The sequence below is a fragment of the Bemisia tabaci genome, chromosome 9 (assembly GCF_918797505.1).
Source record: "Bemisia tabaci chromosome 9, PGI_BMITA_v3".
NCBI classification, from domain to species: Eukaryota; Metazoa; Arthropoda; class Insecta; order Hemiptera; family Aleyrodidae; genus Bemisia; species Bemisia tabaci.
This window is the reverse complement of record NC_092801.1, coordinates 11,017,659-11,044,896: the sequence shown is the minus strand read 5'-3', so window position 1 is coordinate 11,044,896 and position 27,238 is coordinate 11,017,659. Positions and strand designations below refer to the sequence as shown.

Below are 27,238 nucleotides of genomic sequence, written 5' to 3'. Positions count from 1 at the left end.
CGGTCGAACGAAAAGGCGAAACTCCTCTTCCAACATGCGCCCAGGTAAGCATAGTACTTATACGGATGAACCAAGTCCCTCACGTGGAAAATTGAGATACGCCCTTTTCAGCGGAGCCCCGTGGCGTGGCGTGAATGATCGATTATCGATAATTTCCCCATTTTGAATCCGATCCGCGGTAAAGAATCGATTATGAAAGTGTGTTCGTGCAGCGAACACCCTGTTAATCGATCCTTTACCATAGGTTGCAATGGCAGATCAATCGATATATCGCAAAGCACGTCACGCCACTGGAGCGGAGCCCACGACTCGAGGCCGGCGACGCAGAAAAGTCCAAAACAAAGGTACGGACGTCGGGAGTCAGAGACTACGCTAGACGTAGACGCTATCGCGCAAAGGCAAAAACACAGATTGATGTACCATCAAGACGTTGCCAAGGTTCTCCTCCAAGAAAAACCGAATTTACTGGGAAAAGTCGTGCCTCATATTTTCCCAAATTTTCAGACCCCAAGTTCGAACGCAATATCCGAGCAAAAAATAGCTGAAAATTTCAAGGAAAAATATGAATGGATTGTTGTCAAAAATACATGTTTTGTCCGGGGGAAATTTGGCAACTCTCGAATATTCATGCGGGCGTTTTTCTTCAGCACGGCGGTACGGTTCCCCTGACGACCGGAACTTTCATCTCGGGCGATGCGTATTTTGGTTTCCTGCAATTAAAGCGGCTGATTGCTTGCACGCTCGGCTGTTGTTGTTGCTTCGATCTTTTTTTTTTACGGGCGAGGGCCGAATTACGACCGCGAGTTGATGGCGCTTTCGTCATCCTTGTTCCCGAGGTTTGAGGAAATCTCCAAGTTCCGCAATCCCCGTCGCACTACTATGTCTATGCACAGCTCCACTCTGCCGTGATGGCGAAGAGAGCCGTAAGTGCAAAATTTTCGAAATCGAGTTTTCTTCAAAATTCGTCTAAACTCTTTTAGATGAAATTACTGAGACAGCTAAAACAGCAAAATTCATCCTAATTCACTGAAAACGAGACGTATGAAAAACCGTAAGTGCACAAAAATGACACAGTTTTTTTTCAAGACAGCCGTAGGATTGCATGAGAGCCAATGAGAACAGTTGCTTTTCCGTATGGTGCCACGCCGCCCGCATCTGCCAATTTCCTAACCTTAAAATAAGTTTCTTGGTGCGTACAAAACGCAAACGCACGAAAGCATGCAGAAGATAGCACGTACGACTGTCTTGCCTAAACAAGAACCTAGCATGAAAAAAAAAAATACCTGCGTTTTTCATGTAATGAATTATAAAATCCGTTGATTTTTAAATCAACCATCACGATTTTCTAGGAGTCGTTCTTCCCGGAAGATTAGTGGCAATTTGACAAGGAACGGAGGGGTTCTATCAATAAAAAATGTTCTTGTCAGAACGCCTCTGAGCCCGTTTTCCTTCTCGAAAAGGTTCATTTTTGCACACTGACGGCTCACTTCGCAATCCACGGCAGGCCCCACAGTCCTGCCGTGATAGCGAAGAGAGCAAGTAAGTTTGAATCCACTACACTTCAAGTTCGAGAAGTTCGACCGATCCCCGACCGAGAAGCCAGTAGATGGCGCGGCGCGGCGAGATTTGCTGATATATCGAATGAGCTGCCATTTAAAGACGTATGAAAAAGGAATCGATTTACAGAGTGTTCGCGACGAACACCTTAATAAACGATTCATTAATCCATAGTATTCAAATGGGGAGATATCGATAATCGATCATTCACGCCTCTCCGTCAAGATCCCGGAAATCGGGGAGACAAAGCAACGACTCGTCGGCTATCACTCCGAGAGGCGACCGCGCTGCGTTACGCGTCGGCCTGAATATCAGTAACGCAGTCAGTATCAGTATCAGTCAACGCGTTATCAGTAACGCCCCTGATAACGCAGCGAGGATGACGTCGCCATCCCGGACTCGCGAGAGTGTGTATCAGTGGCGTTGCGTGTTTCGCGATACAATCGATTCATCTGCTAAGTTGACCAATGGAAAAGGAACGATAAACAGGGTGTGCGCAACGGCACCTTGAAAATACGATTCATTTACCATAGCTTCAAATGGGGAAATATCGATAATCGATCATACACGCCCCGCCACAGGAGTCAGAGTGAGCTTCGAGCAATTTAGTAACATGCACTGGGTACGCTCCAGTGGCGAGGCATGCTTTGCGATATATTGATTAATCTGCTATTTAGACCTATGGAAAAGGATCGATTAACAGAGTGTTCGCAACGAACACCTTAATAATCGATTCTTTACCATAGCTTCAAACGGAGAAATATCGATAATCGATCGCTCACGCCGCGCCACTGGTGAGTGTGGGAAATGGACTTTTCGGGGCGATAACGATAAGCGCCGCGCGGTAGTGCCCTGCGCTGCTACGGAAAAACGCCGTACGAGCCTTCAGGCGTTGCCAAATTCTCTTCGTCAAATCACGAATTTTCGGGAATGTTCATGGATATTTCTCTTCCGATTTTTAGGAGGATTTCGTTCGGAAATTAGATCCAGAATAGTTCATGAAAAATTGCAAGTGCACGGAAATTCAAAACTTTCCTACGAAAATAAAGGATTTTTCAGATTGGGAAAAAAATTTTTTGTTTTGTTTGGCAACATGGCGGATACGCGGACGGGCGCTTTCGTAGCGCGGGGGGGCAGTGCGTTTGTGCGTGAGATTGGAAGAGCAAACACGACACGCGCACGGAGAGTGGACAGTGTGTATGCGGATCAGTGGCGTGGCGTGAATGATCGATTATCGATATTTCCCCATTTGAATCCGTGGTAAAAAATCGATTATTAAGGTGGTTCGCTGCAAAACCACCCTGTTAATCGAACCTTTGTCCATAGGTTTAAATGACAGGTCAATCGGATACATCGCAAAGCAACGCGACGCCACTGACGCGGATGTTCGCGCGAACTGCGCTGGACCGGTTGTAAGAAAGATAGGAAGCAGAAAGGGGAAGGTGAGTACGCCGGCCTCAAGTGACGTGGTCGAAACCGGCCATGCGATACATCGCATCGATTAGGTAAAAAATCACGCCAGTTTTTTGAATTTTCTAGCAAAAGAAGGCCGATAGCCCCCTTCGCATGCGCCTAAAAGAATCATTCGAAACCACAAAAATTGGCAAAATGGACCACAAGACAAGGGACGAAATGTAAGCAATCCTGATAGGAAGTTTACGTAACCAGCAATTTCACGTAGAACACGATACGCACAACAAAAATTACTGTAACCAACTCCTTAACGGAGATATTGACATATTTGTAATTTCACATTGGTAAACGAGGAAATTGGAATAGGCTCCCGCTGACAAGAAACTCAAGAGCTCTACGTGAGTCAAATCCGCGCCATCTACAACGGTTTCCGCACGGCTTCTTCCATCGAGCTATGTTCATTACCTTCCCACCATTGTGTTGGTTTCAAACTCATATACGCAATTTGCTTAAACTAACTGGAGCCGACACGTCCCAAGGATTGCGGTTGCCAGATTTGTGTATCGCTAAGACTGTTAGTTAAAGGTTTAGCGCGCGATGTGAATCAGCGTAGAGCAAATTGAGTATTTCATTGAGCCGGGGGGTTCTTGAGTTCACCGCATCACGAATCATTAACTATGCTTCGTAAGGAGTTGATTTCGGTAATTTTCACAGGTGCGCATTCGTGTTTTACGTGAACATATTGGTTTTGTTGGTAGTGAGAAACAAGTATCCAGAATGCGAAATACGTACCTTGGAACTAGTGGTCCCATGCAGAGAAATGAAAGCCAGAATAGTGTTCGGAAAAAAAAACCTCGGTACTCGCAGTTCCTGTGTGGAAATGCGAGGTTTTTTACCAAAACGCTATTATCTATCATTTCACTGAAAAATATGGTCGAATTTTTTGGGTTTAGATTGTATTCTTATGGATCATGCGCAGGGGCAATCGTCATTTAATTTTTGGCTAAAAATTCAGGAATCTGTCGAGATGTTTTTTTTACCGAATCGATGCGATTATAATCGCATGCCCAGTGCGAGCACGTCACGTTGAGCTTGACGAATCACCTTAAGACCGCGTTCGAGTACACTGGTGACGCCCTCCTCTCTCAGTCCCCTTTCCTGGTTTTTTCTCAAGGCTTTCAATCAAAAGTTTCTATCAAATGATTCTCCGAAGTGATCGATCCGATTTTGATAGACACGACAGTACAGGCTCCTGTCGAAATTCGGACGGAGCAGCACGCGCAAAGGGCTGTTGCAAACTTTTACTAGAACAAAAATAAGAGTTGTCCCTGTACCACAACGTATTTATGAATAGTTATGTACGTATTATACATATGTTATGTGCGTTGCATGCTCATTTTCCCCCCCAGGTGTTTCATTTGTACATTTTTTAGCTTCTGTTCCAGTTGAAAATGAGCCATGGGAATTGGGCCCGAAAAACGTCCTGGATTGTTTTTATGATCTCCTCTAGCCGTGTATACCACAGTATGTTTTTTGGATATCAGTGTGTTTTTTTATTGTGTGGCCCATACAGAAGAATGTTCGACACAAATCTCGATGACGCATCGGCAACTCTGAAATGGCACTCTCAACTTCACTATCAACGTAAGAAATTTGCGCTCTTTTCACAGTTCGCAACTCACCTTGGACGTTTCGGAGCCATATGGCCATCAAGTCCGATTTTTAGGGGCATTGGAAGATTTTCAGGAGCCAAATTGACTCTATCCCTACGTATCACGGCGCATTCAGTTACAAGTTAGACGAAGATGTTTTAATTACAGAACTGGTAGCTGTTACTTGGGGGATAGTTCGAAAAATCACCCAACAGAAAAATTAGGATTTTTTTTGGAGGGGGGAGGCAATTTATAGGGGCCACGATGACGCAGAGCCTGCATTTTATAGGCGCCATGACCGATTTCTTAGGCGCATTTGGCGCCTGAGAGTTCCGAACACTGGTATGATTCTCTTCAATAGATTGGATGTATATCTATCAAACGAACCATGTGCATTAATACCTGTAGCCCTGAGACCCAAGGAATATGTGCATAAACAAGGCTCACGTCATGATGCACATAGTTCCGTTTGATAGAAATACTCCAATTATGATCCCGATCCGATTCAAATCCGTCGCAAAGGCGTGGAGCTGCCGCCGCAGATTCGAGTTGGGTTAGGTTAGGTCACGCAACTAAACCAACTTCGCGGCAGCGGGGAGGTATCGCACGGAAATGAAGGCGCGCGGCGCGCCACTGCTGAATCGCGTAGATTTCTTCTGCTGCTGTTATGGTAACGGAGGGTTTCAAGTTCCTCTCCTTCTCTCTTTGGAACACTGCACTGTGTTCTATGTACGAACGTGCAAATTGATTGGCTAAAGTCGACAATTTGCTATTCGGTTCCGACGTTGCATCAAATCTCCATTCATGTTTCATTTTTTATGATGAAAAATGAAGCATTAAGTACCGAGGGTGAGGGGACTACTCATGTACATGCACATGTCACATGTAAAAATGAAAAAGCGGGTTGCATGTACATGATGTACATGTGTACACTGTAACCGCTTTTTCAAATTTTACCCCAGCCGCCTATGCGGCAGTTTTTCTGTGTGGCAGGCAGAGGTTTGCCCGAAGAGAGACCTAACCTAAATAAACAGATAATACTCGAAAACTGTTATGAACTCTCCATGCGGAAGATTTAGATTGATCCAAAGCTTTTGTTTCTGCAAAATAAAGAAAGAAAAAGGAAACAAATGAAATCATACAATAGAAAAAGTTAGTTAATCGTTTGTTCACGTCGGGTAGTTTTTTCTTACTCCCCTGTGCAAACCTCTTGTGACTGAGAAAAATTGCCTGCAAACGCAGTAAATTTGAAAAAGCGTGTCACAAATTCGCAGACTGCGCGCTAAGGAGCGGATTTTCAGTCTTTTTTTGATGTACCCAACGTGACTTTCGAGCGAATTTATCTTTGTTTAAGGTTTTCAGTAACTAAAGGGTGTCTGGCATCAGGATTTTCCAGATGTTCCCGATTCTATCAGGATTCGAGGTTAATCAGGATACAATCCCGATTTCGTCAGGATTTGAGGAAAAATCGGTCGTAAAATCAGGATTTGAGAAAAGCCCTAGAACTTAATTCTAGAGTTCTGCTTTCGCATACGCTTATGCAGAAATTTTAATTTTTCGCCGCAAAAAATCAGGATTTGGAAAAATCATGAAACGAGGATTTAGCAGTCAAAAATCAGGAAAAACCAGGATTTCCTAAAATGAAGAAAACCAGATACCCTGTTGTACCTCTTGCGTGCAACGTACCCATTCAGGAACAACGGAGAGAGAAAAAGAAACCACCTAGAAAAAGTATTTGCAATTTAGGAAGTACTATGACCCCTGCATTATTGCAGAGTGCTTCCTGTGTGTATGCGCGTGCCGGCCGAAACACGGCGGAGAAATTCCGTTTCTGTGCTTGAGGAGCTTACTCTCCCGAAACGGAGCGTAGCGAGGCACCGCCGCACACTGGAGCGGGTCAATAGGAAAAGTCGGACAACATCTAGAAACTTGGAAAGCTTATTTTTTCAAGAATATAAATCAAAAGAGTTTAAAAGTGGTTACTACAGGGTGTCCAGCATCAGGATTTTCCCGATTCTATCGGCATTTGAGGTCAATTGGACCGCGTTTAACAGAAAGGAACCAAGCCACATCAGCTACTGCCAATTTAAACTCGGCAATTTAATTTTTTACGAGAAAACGTTTGTGGCGGATCCCTTTGAAAATGTTGAGAAATTTGTTTCGTACTATGGAGAAAATTCACTGAAATTTGCACGAAAATCCGCACAAGTGCTTTCATGTAAAAAATTAAATTGGCCAATTAAATTTGGCAATAGCTGATGTGGTTTGGTTTCATTTCTGTTTAACGCGGTCCAATTAGGATTCAATCCCGATTTCATTAGGATTTGAGGAAAAATCCGTCGGAAAACCAGGATTTGAGAAAAGTCGGCCGTCCGATCGAATATGTGGCTGAATGGCCGATCGAGTCTGGTTCATTAGCGTTAAAAAAAATTTTCATTGATTCGCACTCGTTTTTAATCCTTAGAACTTAATTCTAGAGTTCTGCTGTCGAATACGCCTATGCAGAAATTTTAATTTTTCTTCCCCGAGAATCAGGATTTGGAAAAATTATGAAATTAGGATTTAGGATTCAAAAATCAGGATTTCCCGAAATGAAAAAAATAGACACCCTGTTTCATTGGTTCTTTAGTGAAAGTTTCTTTCCGAGACACCCTGTGACAATTTAATTTGTGACGAAATAAACCTCAAATTTGGAATCATAGCCAAAAATTGCATGTCCAACTCCTTCTATCAGCTCGCCCCTTGGCGGATCCAGAAATCTGGCAACATAGTTTTTCTCCATTAAAACTTATGGAAATGTATCGATTCTCGGAGGGGCCAGGTGCCCGACGAGAATCGATTATTTGACAAAGGTTTAAATGGAAGGAATCCGGTGTTGCCAATTTGCTGGATCCGCCTCTGAGCTCGCCCCATTGTGCGCCGGTCGTGCTCGGGTGCATTGACGTAAACGGAGCAATCAGCGACGCCCGAAACATCGGTAATAAAACGATAAAACGATAAAAAATAGAGAAAAAAACTACCGGATTATTACACGGGCACTTGAGGTTACGACGGGATTCTTGGGCCTTGCTCCCGGCGAGAAGCGAGCCGGTCGAATCGATGAATCGAAAAGGATCGATTATCAGCAGTGGCGTGGCGTGAATTGCGATATATCGATTGTTTTGCCATTTAAACCTATGGAAAAGTATCGATAAACAGGGTGTTCGCAGCGAACACCTTAATAATCGATTCTTTACCATAGGTTTAAATGGCATAACAATCGATACATCGCAATTCACGCCACGCCACTGATTATCAGTGGTCCTTAGAATCGATTCTTTATCGTGGTTTCAAACGGGGAACATCGATATATCGAAGGTGGATGATTCACCGGCCGCGTGTCCGAGCTCGAGTAATCCGGTTATCAGACCCGGCCCGAGTGTAAATTCGCAGATTGCGCCCAGATAAACGGCACGTGAAGCGGCGCTTTGCGATGTATCGATTGATCTCCCATTTAAACATACGAAAAAGAGTCGATGAACATGGTCCTTGCAACAGTCCGGGAGGAGAGGTAAGTTGGGAGTTTACGCCGATGATACTCTCGTGTTGGCTTCGTCTAAGAGCTATAGAGAGGCACGTCATACAACTCAACAACACTTGAATAAAATCAACAAGTGGACTTTCGACAAATCGATAATCGATCATTCACGCGTTGATTCGTCGTCCGAGTCGGAACAGGGATTTTGGTGGTCGGGAAAGCGTGGAAAGTCAAGGAATAAACGGTGACCCAGAGCACTGCCAAGATAGAGAAAAACCAGTGGCGTGGCGTGAATTGCGATGTATCGATTTTTATGTCATTTAAACCTATAGTAAAGAATCGATTATTAAGGTGTTTCGCTGCGAACACCCTGTTCATCCATACTTTTAGATAGGTTTAAAGTCATAAAAATCGATATCGCCATTCGTGCCACGCCACTGGGGAAAACGACGTATAAGCCTTTCGACATAGTCTAGAAGTTCGAAGTCGTCTTTCAGGAATGCAAGCAGGGCAAGATTCACCTCTCCAAAAGTCGTCCAACAATTCCTCTTTTTTTAAAAAAAAATTAGGGAATTTCTTAGAAAATCCCGGGAAAAGTAACGGGATTTTTGTATTTTAGATCGTTTCCCCTGTTAAAATATGCAATATCCGAGCGTGGGTTTTGATCAGAGAGAAGAGACCCTCAAACTGGCCTCTTGGTGACAAATGGAAGCTTTAACTTTCGGGGATTCAACACTTTCTTATGAACGATTATAACGGAGCAACAGTCATCACTCTTTTCCGGCTGTTGACATATGCCCTGGTTACACGATCAAATTGAATCATCAAATTGGGTCACTCATTGGTCGCATCCTCTCCTTCGACCTTTTTCCACCAATCAGAGCTCAGTTTGATGGCTTTTGATCGTGTAACTGGACCTTTACCTACATGATGGATGATGAGCTTCGGCTGACGTCATGAGCCAAAAAACTTCCCCTAACTTCGGTTTGTTTGCAAAACAAAACCGCCAAAACGCTGTTAACCATCAACCAAGTAGGCAGGTCAACAGTTGAGTGTTGAAGTCCCGAAAGTAAAAGCTTCCACCATTGCCAAGATACTAGTGGAGGGTCTCGTGTATCTGGTTTTGATGGGAAGTCGAGTAAAGTCAGGGAAAAGTAAAATGAGGATGATGTAAATGGAGATGTTGCATGTGTGAGGAATTTGCGATTTGACCGTTGATTCCCATGTAAAAGTTCATGAGAAACACGATGGTGCCTTTGGTTTTCTCTGAAATCAGAAATCTGAATCTGAAAGAGATCTGAATCTGAAAGTTGAGGCCAAAATGGAGGGGATATCCCACCCTACCCTGAGAGTCCACGTCTACATCAAGACAAACTAGCCATGCAAAGATAGGGAGCAAGTACATTAACAGTGATACCGTGTTTTCAGTTTTGGAGTCCCCAAATAAAGTGGTGGCCCTGTCAATGTATTTGCTCCTTATCTTTGCATGGAGAGTTTGTCTTGATGTAGAGGTGGACTCTCAGGATGGCGTGGGATATCCCCTCCATTTTGGCCTGAACTTGATAGCTTTTTTTTAAGCTTGGGAGTTTGATTTCAGAGAAAACCAGTGGCACCATCGTGTTTCTCACGAACTTTTACATAAGAATCAACAGCCAAATCGCAAATTCCTCAGACACGCAACATCTCCATTGAAGCAAATTCCAATTATTTCTATTTTTTCAAAAAAAAATTGAAAAGAAATGTACCGTATATGGTGGATGGCACCACTCCTCTGAGTTGAAAGGCGGAAATAACGATATTAAAAGACGATCCGCGGGAGTCGACCCCTTCTGAGCCGGGCTTGTTAGCATTGCGCGATGACACGAGAGTTACGACACCGAATAAGCATTAAAAATAAATCTCCTCCCGGCGTCAGCGCCCCCAACCCTCGCGGGGTTGCCCCACCAGTTCGGCCCCAGGCCCGCTCTTCATCACAGGAAAGAAAAATACACGTGCAGTGAAAGAAAAAGTCACGGGTTATACTGAAACTAGAGGGCTACGGGAAGTCAGGGGAATTAGAAAATTGTTGAGACAGGGAAAATCAAAGAAACAGTCGGGGAAAAGCCAGCAAAAAGTCAGGGAATTTAAAGATGAAGAAATTATGGCAACCCTGTAATTGTTATACGACCCGTCAAAGCACGCATTTGATTTAGTTCTTGCACGAATTTACTCATTTTTGTGGAAGGACGATCATTCATTGATACTCTCGGCAGTGGCGTGGCGTGAATGATCGATTATCGATATCTCGCCATTTGAAGCTATGGTAAAGAATCGATTACTAAGGTGTTCGCTGCGAACACCTTAATAATCGATCTTTTTTCATAGGTTTGAGTGGCGTATCAATCGATATATCGCAAAGCACGCCACGCCAATGACTCTCGGTCATCTTGGTTTGATACTGGGATTTGAAGATCGGCAGTGACTTTTTTTGCGTCAGAAGTTTGGCTGCCCTTCCGGTAGAGTCCCTTTATACCCAGAGTTAAGACAACTCGATTATCAGCTGACTGGCAGCCGGCCTTGGCTGGCCATGGCGGCCGTAACGAGTGCACCCAAACGAACGATATTGAGGGATAAGGGTCAGGAATCCTGCGATGTCTGTCACACAAAAACAACAACATCAACAAATTGATCAATTAAAAAGAAAATGAGATTGGTTTGTGAATATTTTTTCTTAATCTATTTTCATTTTAGACCGATAGAAATAACAATTTACTCTTGATAAACCACAATTAGGTAATATTTTCATTATTCTTGTTCACATTCGAGGTACCGCCATCTTGGTGCACTCGTTTCGGCCTCCATGAGCGGCCTTTCAATCAGAATTGGATTTTTTTTTTAGGCCACTTTCAGCCCAACCAAAAGTGAGTTGTCTTAAACTCTAGGTATAAAGGGACTCTACCCTTCCGGGCCTTCAGAGCTCCATACTTCGACACGTCCATGCAGTGAGCTCCCTAGCAGAAAAAGTGTGAAAATCCGAGTTTTTTGGTCAGAGTGGCAACGGTGCCCATCGATTTCGTGTCGAAGTCGCGGCCACGCCGCGATTGCGTCTATTTTTGGAATCAGAGCTCGTTTTGCGCCCCCTCTCCCCCTCGCCCCCCCCCCCCCCCTCGCCACGAGCCCCAATCGCGATCGTCCGTCTTCCCGAGTCGGGTCCGCCGACGTCACGGATACGAAACGGGGTTGACGGAGCCAAACGGAAACGGGCCAGCGGGTCGATTGTTGGATCGTTATCATTGGCGGATCCAGCGAATCGGCAACACTGTTTTTCTCCATTTAAACCTATGGAAATATATCGATTCTTGGAGGGGCCAGGTGCCCGAAATGAATCGATTATTTTAACAGGGGTTTGAATGGAAGGATCCATTGTTGCCAAAATTGCGGGATCGCCCCAGATCGTATCGAATGATCCCGATCTGATAAATACCTATCTTGGAAATGTTTTTATCGATTCGAGGTGATTCGTTTTATTCGATTCAATGATCGAGCCGATGCGTGTCGCAGAATCGTGTTTCGATGGTTGTTGAAACTCGGGGAGACGAGTTGAAAAAACAATACGATGCGTACAATTGGCCTTTTGCAAACTCTTGCCAGAGCAAAAATTAGAGTTGCATTGTTCGAAACTCACACGCGCGAACGCGCCAAATGCGCCGGAGAAATCGGTCATGGCGCCTAAAAAATGAAGGCTCTATCCTAAATCTGATTGAATCAAGAAGAGTGTTTTTTCTTGTCGATGTTTTTAAGAGTCTGGGACTCTATAACCAATGTTGTTTTTTTTTTTCCAGTGCGTGTTTTATCAAATGAAATTTGGCAATGCCTGGAGGTTCATGCGGCGTTTTTCCTTAGCACGGCAGCATCTGGGCAGCATACATTTGTGGAATATCCACGAGAATGACGTTGCCATCAAACCAGTCTAAGGAAAATGGGAAAGGACCATACTGAAGCGACTCTCTTCGAAGGAAGCACCGATTGTTGGCTCACCTTGCTCATTTTTACGTAACCCCAAGCGGCCATGAGACATGAGCCATCAGTCACCGATCAACGGTGAAATTGGATACATTCCTGGGTCCACGTCCTGATCGCCGATCGGGGAGATTTCCGGACGCCGGCCACGCTGCCATGCCAAGGAAAAGTGCCGTATCAACGTTCGCACGTTGCCAGAATTTCCCTCTTACAATTTTTATTTTCCGCACAAAAAAATTGTGAATATTTCTTCTTGAAATTTTCAGGTGCCCTAGATCACATTGCGAAGGAAAAATTATCTTTGAGAGTTTGTTTTGGTGGGTAGAGGTGGACTCTCAGGGGGAGGGGGGGATATCCCTCCATTTTTGCGCCTCAGCTGAGAGCAATTTTTTGAGCTTGGGAGTGAGTTCAGATGAAAAAAACCAGTGGCACCATCGTGTTCCTCGCGAACGCTTTTTGATAGGCATTAATAGTCAAATCGCAATTCTTCACACATGCAACATCTCCATTGGACGGAAAATATTGACCTGTTTTCCGGAAAATTCGTGTTTTATCAAAGGAAATCTGGCAACGCACGAAGGTTCATACGACGTTTTCCTCAGGACGGCAATACGGCTCCCCCGACAGCGCCCGAGAGAAACATCAGTCATCAGACCCCCCCCCCCCCCCCCCCCCCCCGCGACGCCGACGCGACGTGCAGATTGAGTCAATCCTTCCAGCGATCGAAGATCCCGAGACAACGTGTAAATAAACAAAGCCGATTTGCTCGTAAATTATGCCTCCGTAAAATGTTTTCAGTTTTGGCCCCTCCGAAGTAGGTCTGTTTCCTGAATCATGGCGTCTATCGCACACAAAAAAGTGCACATAAATTATTTCTATACATTTTTATATATATTTACTGTATAATCACTGTCCTCCTATTGTGGGGAGGGAGGACAGTGCTTATACTATATTAAAATACCCTCTCTAGGGGTTGCCCTATACAGAAGAACGCCGTATGAACATTCGAGAGTTTCCAGGTATCCTTCGATAATAAGTATGTCTATTTTTGAGGAAAGTTGTGAATATTGTTCTTCTAAATATTCAGGATCTTTAGGCGAGATTGCGAACAAAATTATCTGAGAAATTGAGAGGCAAATATTCATAACTTTACCAGGAAATTCGCGTTTTATCAAATGAAATTTTGTTACTTTTTGATTCGTATGAAATAATTTCAAAACATGGACGTAAACCCTAATTTTTTAAGTACGGGCCCCCCTTTCGTGAAATTCGGATTCCTTGAGATCGATTCCCTAAACATACCCGCGATCCTAGACTTCGTACGACCAACATTAACCGAAAAAAGGCCTGGTGCGGCAAGTCTGGGCAACACTGAAAAAAAATTCTCGGCGTTTTTACCAAGGTCCGTTGGTCCCTTTACCATCTCACTTTTTTTTACCAATTATTGGTAATTTTACCAAGACAGACTAGTAAGCTTACCTAAAACCCGGTATTTTTACTGTTTTTTTTTCAGGTAAGAATACCACTTTTATTGATAATCAATTCCCGGTAACTTTGCCATTTTATCTCGGTAATTCTACCACAGTCGATAAAAAATATTGGCGTTTTTACCAAGGTCCAGTAAAATTACCGAGAAAGTCCAATAAATTTACCGAGATTTCTCGGTAAAATTACCAATTCCATAAATGGTAATTTTACCAAGAAAAAACAGGGATCAAATAGAACCCTGAATTCTTGGTAATTTTACCCTTTTCTCAGTAAATACACCGATATTTTTTTTTCAGTGTAAACATTCCCGCGATCCTAGACTTCGTACGACCCACATTAACCAAAAAAAGGCCTGGTGCGGCAAGTCTGTGCAATCCTGTATGGCCCGTAACTTTTTTTTCAGTGTGAAAATTCGTATTTCAAAGGAGGAAATTCGCACCGTCGGAGGGCCCATACGGCGTTACTTCTGCGCGGGGCGGTACTCCAGCGCCGTGCGGTCAAGCATCATTTGATCTGAAACCGACAGTGGTGGCCTACTTATAAAAACGCGGGCAAAAAACGAAAAAACCCGGCGCGTTACATAAAGTTCAGGCGATTGTTCGCGTCGGCCCTCCGCGCTTGCGGAGATAGTGCCGTCGTACTCGGATTAAAAACCGCGTACCTGCGTAGGCCTTCACGGTGGGAGTTACGCGGTTTTGCTCGACCCTTCGCCGGTCGGGGGATAGCGTGACCGCCGCGGGTGCAAACGGACTCACGACAATTCTTCGCTCCTCCGAGCGGATCGCGATTTCCAGGTGAACCCTGCTCTTCGTATAACTCTGCGCTTTCCACGGCTCGTGTGGGAAAAGAAATACGCCCTTACGTTGGAGGACGGAATTGGGTAACCGGCTGGGAAGCGGGGCCGATTCTCGCACCAACCGCACAATGGATCGAGTCGATGAGGGAGGTCGGACAAAATTTGGAAACTTTGAAAGCTCATAACTCCGTCCACTATGAGGTTTCAGTCCGGTCAACGAGGGGATTTTAGTGGAACAAACTAGAGAGAAAAGCTGAATTTTTTACCATCGATTATATACACTGGAAAAAAAGACATTGGATCTAGAGTCCGGACTCTTAGAAACATCGACAAGAAAAAATACTCTAGATTCAATCAGATTTAAGTTTAAATCGAGAACCAAGCCTCTTAATTTGAGCGGATTTCCTTTTGATTTAAGCTTGAATCTGATTGAATCAAGAGTATTTTTTCTTGCCGATGTTTTTAAGAGTCTGGACTCTGGATCCAATGTGTTTTGTTTCCAGTGTACTTAAAAAGCAGTGTTTTCCAAAATGTCCTCACTTTTACCCCCTCTGCTTATCCCCCCAGCCCCCATTAAGTGCAAAAATTACCCCTTCTTTTAAACCTCTCTATCTCCTCACCAAATCGAGATAATCAATCATGGTTTGTCTTAAAACACTCCTTAAATATTGAAGATTTTTTAATATTCTTTAGTTTTGAATCTTAAGACCACTTAAAATTGGGCTTTTTCGAAAAAACTGAAATTTTAAAAGCGCAGGATTGCTACAGATTTTGGAAGCTGAAATTTCCCTGACTTCCCTGACACATTAGAGTCAAATTCCCTGACACTTGAAGATATGCCAGATGGTTAAAAAGACATAATATGTAATACTGCCGTGCTAAGGAAAAACGCCGTAAGAGCATTCGAATGTTGCCAAATTTCCTACCAGAAAATATACATTTTTGAGGAAAGTTATGGATATTTTTCCCTCCGGTTTTCAGGAACTCAAAGAGAAATTGCGATGAGAATAATCTGAAAAATTGGAGAGAAACTATTCATAAGTTGACCAGGAAATTCGTCTTTTATCCACGGAAATTTGGCAACGCCTGAAGGTTCATACGGCGTTTTTCCTTAGCACGGCAAAACAGTTCTAAGGCAAAAGTCGTTCTTCAAAACGTCAAACCCATTCAAAGAAGCGAATAAAGTTGAATTAACGATTTTTCCCTGACGCTTACATCATTTTCCCTGACAGTTCCAGCTTACGTCTGCCTTTTTAAAATTCCCAAACATTTATCGGTTTCCCCGGTATTCCCTGATTGTGGCAACCCTGTAAAATGAGAATGTCTCTTTTTCAGACTTGAAATTCCTACCAGACTTTTCTCCATTACGACTAGAAAGAGCGCATCGTCACGGGAATAATTAAAAGGAGCCTCACCTGAAACAGTACAAAAACAGAAAGATTAATGATTTCGAACAATAAGACTTCGGCGAAATTAAGATTTCAATGCCACCAGCTGTAAGATATTAAAGTTTCAAAAGAAGCAGTCCCGCCGGAGACAAAACCTAAAATCGTATTTTGACTTGAAAATTAGCAAAAGTATTACAAAATTGGTCCTTCCGGAGGAGAGTTTCGCGTTAAAATGTTTCGTATTCATTTTGATCCTTAAATAGGAGAAATTTTCCCGGATAGTTAAATTCTGGCAACCCTAAAGGTGGTTCCATTGGTTTCCTCGTGAAATTTTTGTCTTAAAGCACCCCTTAAAATTTAATATGTGACGGATAAAAGGGTTGCCACAGAATTCGGAAAATAAATTCCCTGACGTTTCCCTGATTTCCCCGACACATTTTGATGAAATTCCCTAGCAATTGAAGATATGGCAAATGATTGAGAAGACATAATTGAAAATAGTTTCCAGCAGGGTGTCTACTAAAACAGACTGGCCAAAATTCAGTACTTTTACAGTACTTATTCTGCACATTCCCAAGAAATTCAGTACCTCCTCAACAGAAAAATCCAGTACTATTTCAGTACCACCATTCAACGAAATTCGAAAAATTTGAATTTTTCCCTCAAATTGCGACAAAAATGACAAAAATTCCGGATCTTCTTGCGAAATTTCCGCACTTTTTCCGTACTTCCGGGCCGCCCTTAAGTAATCAGTACTATTTCCGAACTTTCCGGATATTCCGGACTTGTAGACACCCTGTTCAGGCAAAAGTGGTTCGAAATCTCAAATCTATTTTCGAGCGCAAATAAAGGAGATTTAACAAATTTTCCCTGACATTTTCCGGTTTTTCCGAACTTTTGGAAATTCCCTGACATTTCGTCACCTTCCAGGCAAAGTATCACAAGCGCCATGCGAAGTTTAAAAGTTTCCACCGCTATTTTATTTTTTTACAGAAAAATAGTTGGTTGTAGTTGTCCGAAAATTTCACTGAATTTTTTTTATTGTGCTGCCCATAAAATTCAGTGAAATTTTCGAACAGATTCAACCAATAATTTCTATGTAAACAAATAAAATGGCGGCGAAAATTTTTCAACGTCGCATGGCGCTTGTGATACTTTGCCTGGAAGGTGACGATTTCCCGATTTTTCCTGACTATGGCAACCCTAATAAGACGGATAAAAATCAAAATTTGCAGTTTTAGTCAAAAATTTCATGTCCGATCTCTCCGTTCGACTCGATCCAGTGTGCGCCGCTGCGATTGTTTCAGTCGAGCCCTGAAAAAGAGTCCGAGCCCCGGTTTCGGCTAATTGTAACTTGTAAGTGGAGTGGAAGAGCGCTGAGTCCGGTGGGTCGTTGTGCGTGCCTTGGATTGATGGTTGAAACTGATAGCAGACAATCAGTACAATCAGTGTGAACACTAGATTTCTACCGACTGAGAGGAGGATCGCTCCCGGGCTCAAAAATAGGTTCCCTAACTCCGACTTTCCCTTACTTTGACTGCGGGCTGATCATTAAATTTTTTTTTTTTTTTGATTATTTATTTAGCACATCTGTGATATACATATTTATAGCACTGTTACTGTACAATGATAATTAAATATCTTAAAGTTAGTCAATTATGAAATGGAGCGAATGTGAAGAAAATGAGTATGAAAATAAGATTAAATCTAGAATAATATCAACTAACTAATAAGACAATTGTCTAATAACTTAAAATTAGACAAATTTTTATAAATACAATTAAAATCAGGGTGTCTAGTTTTTTCATTTTCGAAAATCTTGATGAAACACTGGAAAGAAAAACATTGGATCTAGAGTCCAGACTCTTAAAAACATCGACAAGAAAAAATACTCTTGATTCAATCGGATTTTTGCTTAAATCAAGAACCAAGCCTCTTAATTTGAGCGGATTTCCTTTAGATGTAAGCTTAAATCTGATTGAATCAAGAGTCCTTTTCCTTGTCGATGTTTTCAAGAGTCTGGACTCTAGATCCAATGTGTTTTTTTTTCCAGTGAACCTTGATCTCTGACTGGACGCCGACTCTTCTCAAATCCTGGTTTTACGACCGATTTTTCCTCGAATCCTGATAGAATCGGGAAAATCCTGATGCTAGACATCCTGAAAATTGAGAGACAAAGCTATGGACAAAGAAACAGAGGGAGTATTCAGCGATCCGATTGGTTGGAATTGGTGGTTCCTATAGACTGCGGGAGGAAATGATGGGACTAGTTGCAGGGGCTCTGCTATGAGCAATAAGGTTTGACGATTTCACCGAAAATGCCAGTATAGGAAAGGGTATAGATATGGATTACATTTTGCAATAAGGAACCACTATTTTCGGCTCATTTTAGAAACAACATATATGCCACTGATTTCCTCCTTCAGATAAGTGCTTTTATGGAAGAGCCAGAAATAGTGGTTCCTTATTGCAAAATGTAATCCATACCATCAAAACAGTTCAAAACAAAGATGTCACCTACAAGAAGATTCCAAGGACTTCTTCAACTAGGGGTTTAAGGTAATTTTTAAAACAGAAAATAGTCATATCAGTTGGCCAGGAATTACATCTAGTGTTTGTGGATCTCCAGAAAGCTTACGATAGTGTGCCATTGATGAAACTTTGGGAAGCCTTGAAAAAAAGGGGTTTTAGTGGGGGACTAATTAGTGCTATTAAGGAATTTTATGGTGGGGCTTTCTCTAGGGTTAAATCGCATGGGGAGTTATCGTTGGGGTTTTTAATTACTAAAGGACTGAAACAAGGGTGTTGTTTGTCGCCAACCTTATTTAAAGTGTACCTGGAAGAAGTTTTAAAGGAATGGAAAAGATGCTGTTCGGGAATGGGCGTCCCGCTACGTGAAGATGGCACCCTGTATACTCTGTGCTTTGCTGATGATCAGGTGGTAATAGCTCAGGACGAAGAAGATGCGAATTACATGACGCGGAAGCTAGTGGAAGTATACCGAAAGTGGGGAATGGAAGTAAATGTGGTTAAGACGGAGAAGTTGGTTATCGGTGGTGATCAGCAAAGCATTGAACTGGAGGATGGCCGGAAGATCCTGGACTGTGAAGAGTATAAATATCTCGGAGTTTGGTTAACTAAGGACGGAAATTTGGATCGGGCCATTAAAGATCGGAATGTGCAAGGCAGGAAAGCTATCGCGATGCTAAATGGGGTTCTCTGGGACCAGAGTATCTCCAAGGAGACCAAAAGGAAAATTTACAACGTCATCGTGAAGAGTATCGTAACTTACGGGAGTGAGGTCTGGCAACTTAAGAAAAGAACTGAAGACATGCTTAGGGCAACCGAGATGGACTTTTGGCGAAGGTCTGCTGGGATATCGAGAAGAGAGCGTATCCGCAATGAAAGGGTACGCGAGATAATGGGTGTGGAAAAGGACATCGTGCACGATATCAGGTCCAAGCAGTTGGTCTGGTATGGACATGTGCGAAGGATGGCAGATGATCGGTTGCCCAAGCAGGTCTTCGATTGGGTTCCTCCCGGAAGGCGACGGCGTGGACGTCCTGTGAAAGGTTGGCGACAAGGGGTGGAGGAGGAGATCAGAAGGTGCCAATTGCCTGATGATCTCTGGGAGGATAGGGGGCAATGGCGATTGGGCGTCGCAGAGCGCGAGGCGGCGCTATAATCGCGACTTTATGTATGTATGTAAATAGTCATATCAAAATCAACGTCGAACATTAGTTACGTTATTCCCTCAGAAACGAAAGAATTTACGAAATTTTTACGGAGAGTTAAACGCGTCTCAAAAAATTCGGACATTAAAGGTACGAGAGACCAACAATGGGCCTGTTGCAAACTTTGGCTAGAGCAAAAATAAGAGTTGTTTCTTATAGATAATGCCTCAAAAATCACGATGAGCGCATCGGCAAAGTCTGAAATGCACTCATAACTTCACAGTCTGCATAAGAAATTTGCGGTTTTTTGAGCTTCCCGCTTCAAAAAACGATACTACGGCACAGGTGAACATTTTGTGAGAGGAGTCGTTCCATCGTCGGCAATAATCATCATGGCCGACGCCAATCCGCCAAAACACGTGTGATGGGACGAGATAACACCTGAACTGGATTAGACCAGATAACAATCGGCGTGTTTTAATGTTCATGTTTTCCACGCCCGAATTGATTGACCTTGAACTCTCCTCGAATTACGCGCGGAACTGCGCGCAAGCGTCTGCCATGATGAATATCGCCGACGATGGAGCGACTCCTCTAACAAAATGTTCACCTGTGCCGTAGTATCGTTTTTGAAGCGGGAAGCTTAAAAAAACGCAAATTTCTTACGCAGATTGTGAAGTTATGAGTGCATTTCAGACTTTGCCGATGGGCTCGTCGTGATTTTTGAGGCATTATCTACAAGAAACAACTCTTATTTTTGCTCTAGCAAAAGTTTGCAACAGGCCCATTGGAATGACAGACTTTTTACTGAATTCACACACTTTACAAACCACATACACGCGCTCTTTCGGAAAAAATCATATTTAATGGCTTGATAAAATCCGATACGGGGAGTCCATACGTCACACTTAGAGGCCACTGAACCATCGTTGATTTTTTTCCTAGGGCAGCGACGAAAATCCCCATAAAACGGCCACTGCCCCTCGTCTCGGTCGCGGGCGAAGCGATGACGTCATCGCGGCCCGACCAGACAACGCGGTGTCCGGCGACGCGCGGCGGGTGCAGAGCGGGACGCGGCCCGCGGACGTGCAGGCGCAGCGGTCCGCGTCCGAGACAGTTGCCAGATTTCCGTGAAAATCAGCAGACATTTCCAAACACTGAAAAAAAATTCTCGGCGTCTTTACCACGGTCCGTTGGTACCTTTACCATCTCACTTTTTTTTTTACCAATTATTGGTAATTTTACAGCGAGACAGACTGGCAAGCTTACCTAAAAACCGGTATTTTTACTGTTTTTTTCAGGTAAGAATACCACTTTTATTGGTAATCAATTCCCGGTAACTTTGCCATTTTATCTCGGTAATTCTACCACAGTCGATAAAAAATATTGGCGTTTTTACCGAGGTCCAGTAAAATTACCGAGAAAGTTCAATTATTTTACCGAGATTTCTCGGTAAAATTACCAATTCCATAAATGGTAATTTTACCAAGAAAAAACTGGGATCGAATAGAACCCTGAATTCTTGGTAATTTTTCCCTTATCTTAGTAAATACACCGAGATTTTTTCTTCAGTGTAAGACTCCTCGTTAAAGATGCTGATTTTCCGAACCATCCGGCAACAATACGAGTTGATGCCGTAATACTTCCGGTGATTTTCCGCGGTCCGCGAGTCGGCCCGGACCGAAAACGAAAAGCGGAAACAGGAAACCCCTCGCGGCGCTGGGCCCCGAACCCTGCTACCTCCGATAACGAAACGAGATCTGGAACCGTAGTACTACCGGAAAATAAGAGGGGGGGGGGGGGGGGGTACGCACAAAAAAAAATTGGACAAATTAAAAATTAAATAAACAAAATACAGAAAAAACCGGTTCCGTGCGTCATGCCAAGCTGGCGTTCCATAGTTCCCTAGTTCGTCGTTTCCCGCTGACGAAAGAACGTAACTCCATTCCAAGGTTGCAAAACTGACTCCAACAATTCGGGTTTTCACAAGAACGTACCTGCGCGATTCTTGTACCTAGAGGATGTTTCTGATTTTTCCATGGGATCAAAAGAAAAATCAGCGAAACTTTCGGATAAAAATGCCGAGGATTCTCCTGGTGAAAATGCAATTAACAAGGAGGAATTTGGCAACATTGAAGAGTACTTACGTGTTTTCGTGAGAAAAACAACGACTCCCAGTCTATTAGAGACAGGAAAACGTAAACGAAATTCCTTGCACATTTTTAGGGGTATTTTGTTCGCAGATACTGACAAAATTCCTTTTTTTTTATAATAATTAATCATCAGTCATGATCGTCTGTTCAGAACATTTTACAAAACGGAAATTTGCTTCACACTTTGGGGGGGGGGGGGGGCGTTTTGGTTGCGGATTTTGACAAAGCTCTGTTGAGTGTTTCTCAACAGAGTGTTTCTCTACTTTTTATTCGTAATTATGAATCATGGACGTCCGTTCAGTACACTTTACAGAACGGAAATTTCCTTGAAAATTGCTGGAAAGACAGGGCAACCCTTTGAATACGATGAAAATAGTGCAAACATTAAAAAAAAAAAAAAAAAAAAAAACAAGAAATGAGTACCTACTCTGGATATACGTATGTGTGTGTACCTTTAATGGACCACTAGACAAGGTTCGAATTTCAGCATTCTGATTCATGTTTCTTAACTAAAATTTCACGCAAGACACGATGCGCACAACGAAAATTACCGAAATCAACTCCTTACGAAGATATTTAATGATTCTTGATGCGTGAATAATTCAAACCACCCGCTTATGAAAACTCAATGCTCTACGTGATTCACATCGCGCGCTAAACGTTATCATGACAGTATCTGGATTTAAAAATCTGACCGCCTCAATTTTGACGCTTTGGCTCAGCTACAGCAAATTGCTCATAGTTTTAACAACAGATGGTAAGAAATGAACAATGCTCGATTGAGAAGCTTGCTGAAACCGTTGTAGTGCGCGATTTGACTCACGTAGAGCTTTGAGTTTCTTGTGAGCGGGCAGTTCAAATTCCTCGTAACCAATGTGAAATAAAAACTTTAATATATCTTCGTTAGGAGTTGGTTTCAGTAATTTTCGTTGCGCGAGTCGTGTTCTACCGGAAAGTCTGGTTAAGAAACATGTATTAGAATCCTTTCAGTGGCGTGGCGTGAATTGCGATATATCGATTATTATACTATTTAAATCATTGGTAAAGAATCGATTATGAAGGTGTTCGCTGCGAACACCCTGTTTATCGATCCTTTTCCATAGGTTTAAATGGCATAACAATCGATATATCGCAAAGCACGCTACGCCACTGAATCCTTTAACTCGTACCTTGTCTAGTGATCCATTTCCCCCGACATTTTCGTCATTTCCCCCGACATATTCGGATTTTCCCGGACTGTTTCAGATTCCCCGACATTTCCCGGTTCTCCCCGAATATGGCAAACCCAGTGAACGTCAAGAATCCGGAATTCATCCTCCTGCTAGTGACAGCCTTTATACGCGCCAAGACCTGTCATTCGTTCCAGGAAATTCCGGAATTCGCGGAGATCCGGCAACGGAGAGAGAGCCCGTGCCAGCGACCCGGAACCGCGAATTACATACCGACAAAAGATCCGCACTCCGGAGCTGTGCACAGTTATCACTGCGGTTTCTTCCTCTCGCCCCCGTCCCCCTGGCCAATCCCCCCCCCCCCCCCGGTCGCCCGTTCCAGTCATCTTTTCATCTTTCCATCTTTTCGCGCTGCACAAGTTCATCCAACCCGTGGGTGAATTACTCTCTCCATTCTAAAATAGCGGATCGAGGAGTCCTCCCGCTGTTCCTCTCATTGGCGAATCCAGCTAGTGGGCTGATAACATTGGTTTCTCTCCGTTTAAACCTGCGAAAATGTATCGATTCTTGGAGGGGCTGAACCTTATATTGCAACCTTCACTGAAAAAAAAAATCTCGGTGTATTTACTAAGAAAAGGGAAAAATTACCAAGAATTCAGGGTTCTATTTGATCCCAATTTTTTCTTGGTAAAATTACCATTTATGGTATTGGTAATTTTACCGACGAATCTCGGTTAAATTATTGAACTTTCTCGGTAATTTTTACTGGACCTTGGTAAAAACACCAACATTTTTTATCGACTGTGGTAGAATTACCGAGATAAAATGGCAAAGTTACCGGGAATTGATTACCAATAAAAGTGGTATTCTTACCTAAAAAAAAACAGTAAAAATACCGGTTTTTAGGTAAGCTTACCAGTCTGTCTTGGTAAAATTACCAATAATTGGTAAAAAAAAAGTGAGATGGTGAAGGTACCAACGGACCTCGGTAAAAACGCCGTCAGTTTTTTTTTGAGTGGCTGGTAACATTGATTTGGTACATGACGTATACCGCGGTGCGCCTACGCCAGCTCGAGCAGAATGCTGCCGTGCTTACGAGGAACGCCGTATGAGCCCCCAGGCGTTGCAAAATCTCCTTCGAAAAATCATGCATTTTCGAGAAAATTTGTGAAAATTTCTCCTCCAATGTTACAGAGGATTTTGTTCGTTATTTGATCTAAAGAATCTACAAATTTCGGGAACAAATACTTAGACTTTTCTCATAAATTAATTCTTTTCCGAGAGGAAATTTGGCAACGTTCGAATGTTCATGCGGCGTTCTTCCGCAGCACTTAGGGCCGTGGTTAGGAGAAACGCCGTTGGAGCCCCCAGGCGTTGCAAAATCTCCTTCGAAAAATCATGAATTTTCGAGAAAATTTGTGAAAATTTCTCCTCCAATGTTACAGACGATTTTGTTCGAAATTTGATCTAAAGAATCTAAAAATTTCAGGATCAAATATTCATAATTTTCTCATAAATTAAATGTTTTCTGAGAGGAAATTTGGCAACGTTCGAACGTTCATGCGGCGTTCTTCCGCAGCGCAGCGAAATGGTGCCCGCGCGTCGCGTCCGGCGTACTGCGCTGCCGTGCCGAGGCAAAACGCCGTACGAACATTCGAACGTTGCCAAATTTCCTCTCGGAAAAGATTTAATTCGTGAGAAAATTGTGAATAATTGTTCTTGAAATTTCTGGATTCTTTACATCAAATTACGAACAAAAACTCTGTGTAACATCGGAGGAGAAATTTTCCCGAAAATTCATGATTTTGCGAAGGAGATTTGGCAACGCCTGGGGGCTCATACGGCGTTTCTCCTGAGCTTTTAGAGCTTTTAGATTAAATTGCGTACAAAATAGTCTGAAAAATTTGAGGAAGAATATAGACAACTTTTCCAATAAATTCTTGTACGACCATAGGAAATTTGGCGACGCCTCAAGGTTCATACGGCGTTTCTCCTAAGCTTTTAGAGCCTTTAAATTAAATTGCGTACAAAATAGTCTGAAGAATTTGAAGAAGAATATTCACAACTTTTCCAATAAATTCTTTATATGACCGTAGGAAATTTGGCGACGCCTTAATGATCATACGGCGTTCTTCCTTAGCACGGCAGCGTGTACCACCGCCTCGTTACGGTGGAATGGACGCTATTTCGCCGCCGTAACGCGGCTTGGCACGGGGCCCGCTCGTGCAAGCCGCCCCCCCCCCCCCCCCGGAGGGGGGGTGAGGGGGGAGGGGCCCTTGGAGTTGGGACCGACTCCGAGTCGTGACACCGTCAATACGTCGCCCCTATGACGTGAAGGCGTATCCCGATTCCCACGTGAACCCTGTTTCACGTATGAATCCATGCTCTTTGGGGCTCATGCAGGAATCGAGTGAGGCCCTTACGTCAGGGGGGCGCCGAATAGTAAATGGATACGAGAACGAAAACCACGACGGGGCCGCACCTCGTCTTACTCCATTAACCGAAACGCCGCACGGTGGATCGAGTCGATGGGGGAGGTCGGACGAAATTCGGAAACTTTAAAAGCTCATAACTCAGTTTACACAGCAATTCGAGGTTCTGAAAGTGAATCCATTGGTTTTTTCGTGAAATTTTCTTTTAGGAACACCCCTTGAAAGTTAAAATGTGACGAAATAAACATCAAAATTTGCAGTTTTAGTCAAAAATGTCATGTCCGGCCTCTCTAATTGACTCGACCCACCGTGCGATGGTGAGACTACCAGACCACGTATATCGTTTGCGGTGTTGAAAAACTACCGCTCCTATTTTATATATTTGAAGGAAAACAAATCAATATTATTTCTGGGCATTTTTACGAAGTAATCTCCGCACTAAGCAGAAAAAACAGGGATGGTTCCGTGAATTAAGTTTGAGTAGATTTCCATTTGCAGTTTTAGTCAAAAATTTCATGTTCGACCTCTCCAAATGACTCGATCCCCTGTGCGCCGCACAAACAGTGGCGTGGCGTGAATTGCGATATATCGATTGTTGTACCATTTAAACCTATGGTAAAGAATCGATTATTAAGGCGTTCGCTGCGAACACCCTGTTAATCGATCCTTTTCCATAGGTTTAAATGGCATAACAATCGATATATCGCAAAGCACGCCACGCCACTGCGCACAAAAGCATCGTGTCTGCACGGAGGAAAACACCTCAGGGCTTCTACGTCATAGGTAAGTTCTGTGGGAACTTTTCGGTTCATGGGACGGAACCCCTATGGCTGCACGAATGGAGATGTTGCATGTGTGAGGAATTTGCGATTTGACTGCTGATTTCTATGTAAAAGTTCGCGAGAAACACGATGGTGCCACTGGTTTTCTCTGAAATCAACTCCCAAGCTCAAAAAAAGCTCTCAAGTTGAGGCCAAAATGGAGGGGATATCCCACGCTACCCTGAGAGTGCACCTCTACATCAAAACAAACTCTCCATGCAAAGATAGGGAGCAAATACATTGACAGGGCTGCCACTTCATTTGGGGACTCTAAAACTAAAAACACGGCATCACTGCTAATGTATTTGCTCCATATCTTTGCATGGAGAGTTTGTCTTGATGTAGAGGTGGACTCTCAGGGTAGGATGGGATACCCCTCCATTTTGGCCTCAACTTGAGAGGTTTTTTTGAGCTTGGGAGTTGTTTTCAGAGAAAACCAGTGGCACCATCGTGTTTCTCGCCAACTTTAACACTGGAATCAACAGCCAAATCGCAAATTCCTCACACATGCAACATCTTCATTCAACCCCCGAGGTTGAAGACTTCCCCCGAGGACGTTCTTCCTTAGCATCAGTGGCGTGGCGTGAATTGCGATATATCGATTGATATGCCATTTGAACCTATGGAAAAGGATCGATAAACAGAGTGTTCGCAGCGAACACCGTTAATAATCGATTCTTTACCATAGGTTTAAATGGTATAACAATCGATACATCGCAATTCACGCCACGCCACTGCTTAGCATGGCAGTGCCACTGTGCGGTGCTAGGATGGTGGACAATGAATCGCGGAAAACAGTGGCGTGGCGTGCTTTGCGATATATCGATTGTTATGCCATTTAAACCTATGGAAAAGGATCGATAATGAGGGTGTTCGCTGCGAACACCTTAATAATCGATTATTTACCATCGGTTTAAATGGCATAACAATCGATGTATCGCAATTCACGCCACGCCACACAAAAAGGGAGGGAGGAAAAAAAAAAAGAGGGCAAAAAGCGCAGGCGAAAACGAGACGTGGCTGACCGCAACTTCCTTGCCGAGGCAGGTCTTCGATGCTGCCGTGCTAAGCAAGAACGCCGTATGAACCTTCAGACGTTGCCAAGTTTCCTTCGATAAAAACCGAATTTACTGGGGAAATTGTGAAGATTTTCCCCAAAAAATTTTCAGACTATTTTGT

The 27,238-nt window shown here is 43.3% G+C and overlaps 1 protein-coding gene across 1 annotated transcript in view; it reads right to left on the bottom strand.

Moving 5' to 3' along the window:
- The window catches only part of UBL3 (ubiquitin like 3), a 200,464-nt gene that overhangs the window by 38,447 nt on the left and 134,779 nt on the right, over window positions 1–27,238 (bottom strand). The gene's annotated exons all lie outside the window — the stretch shown is intronic.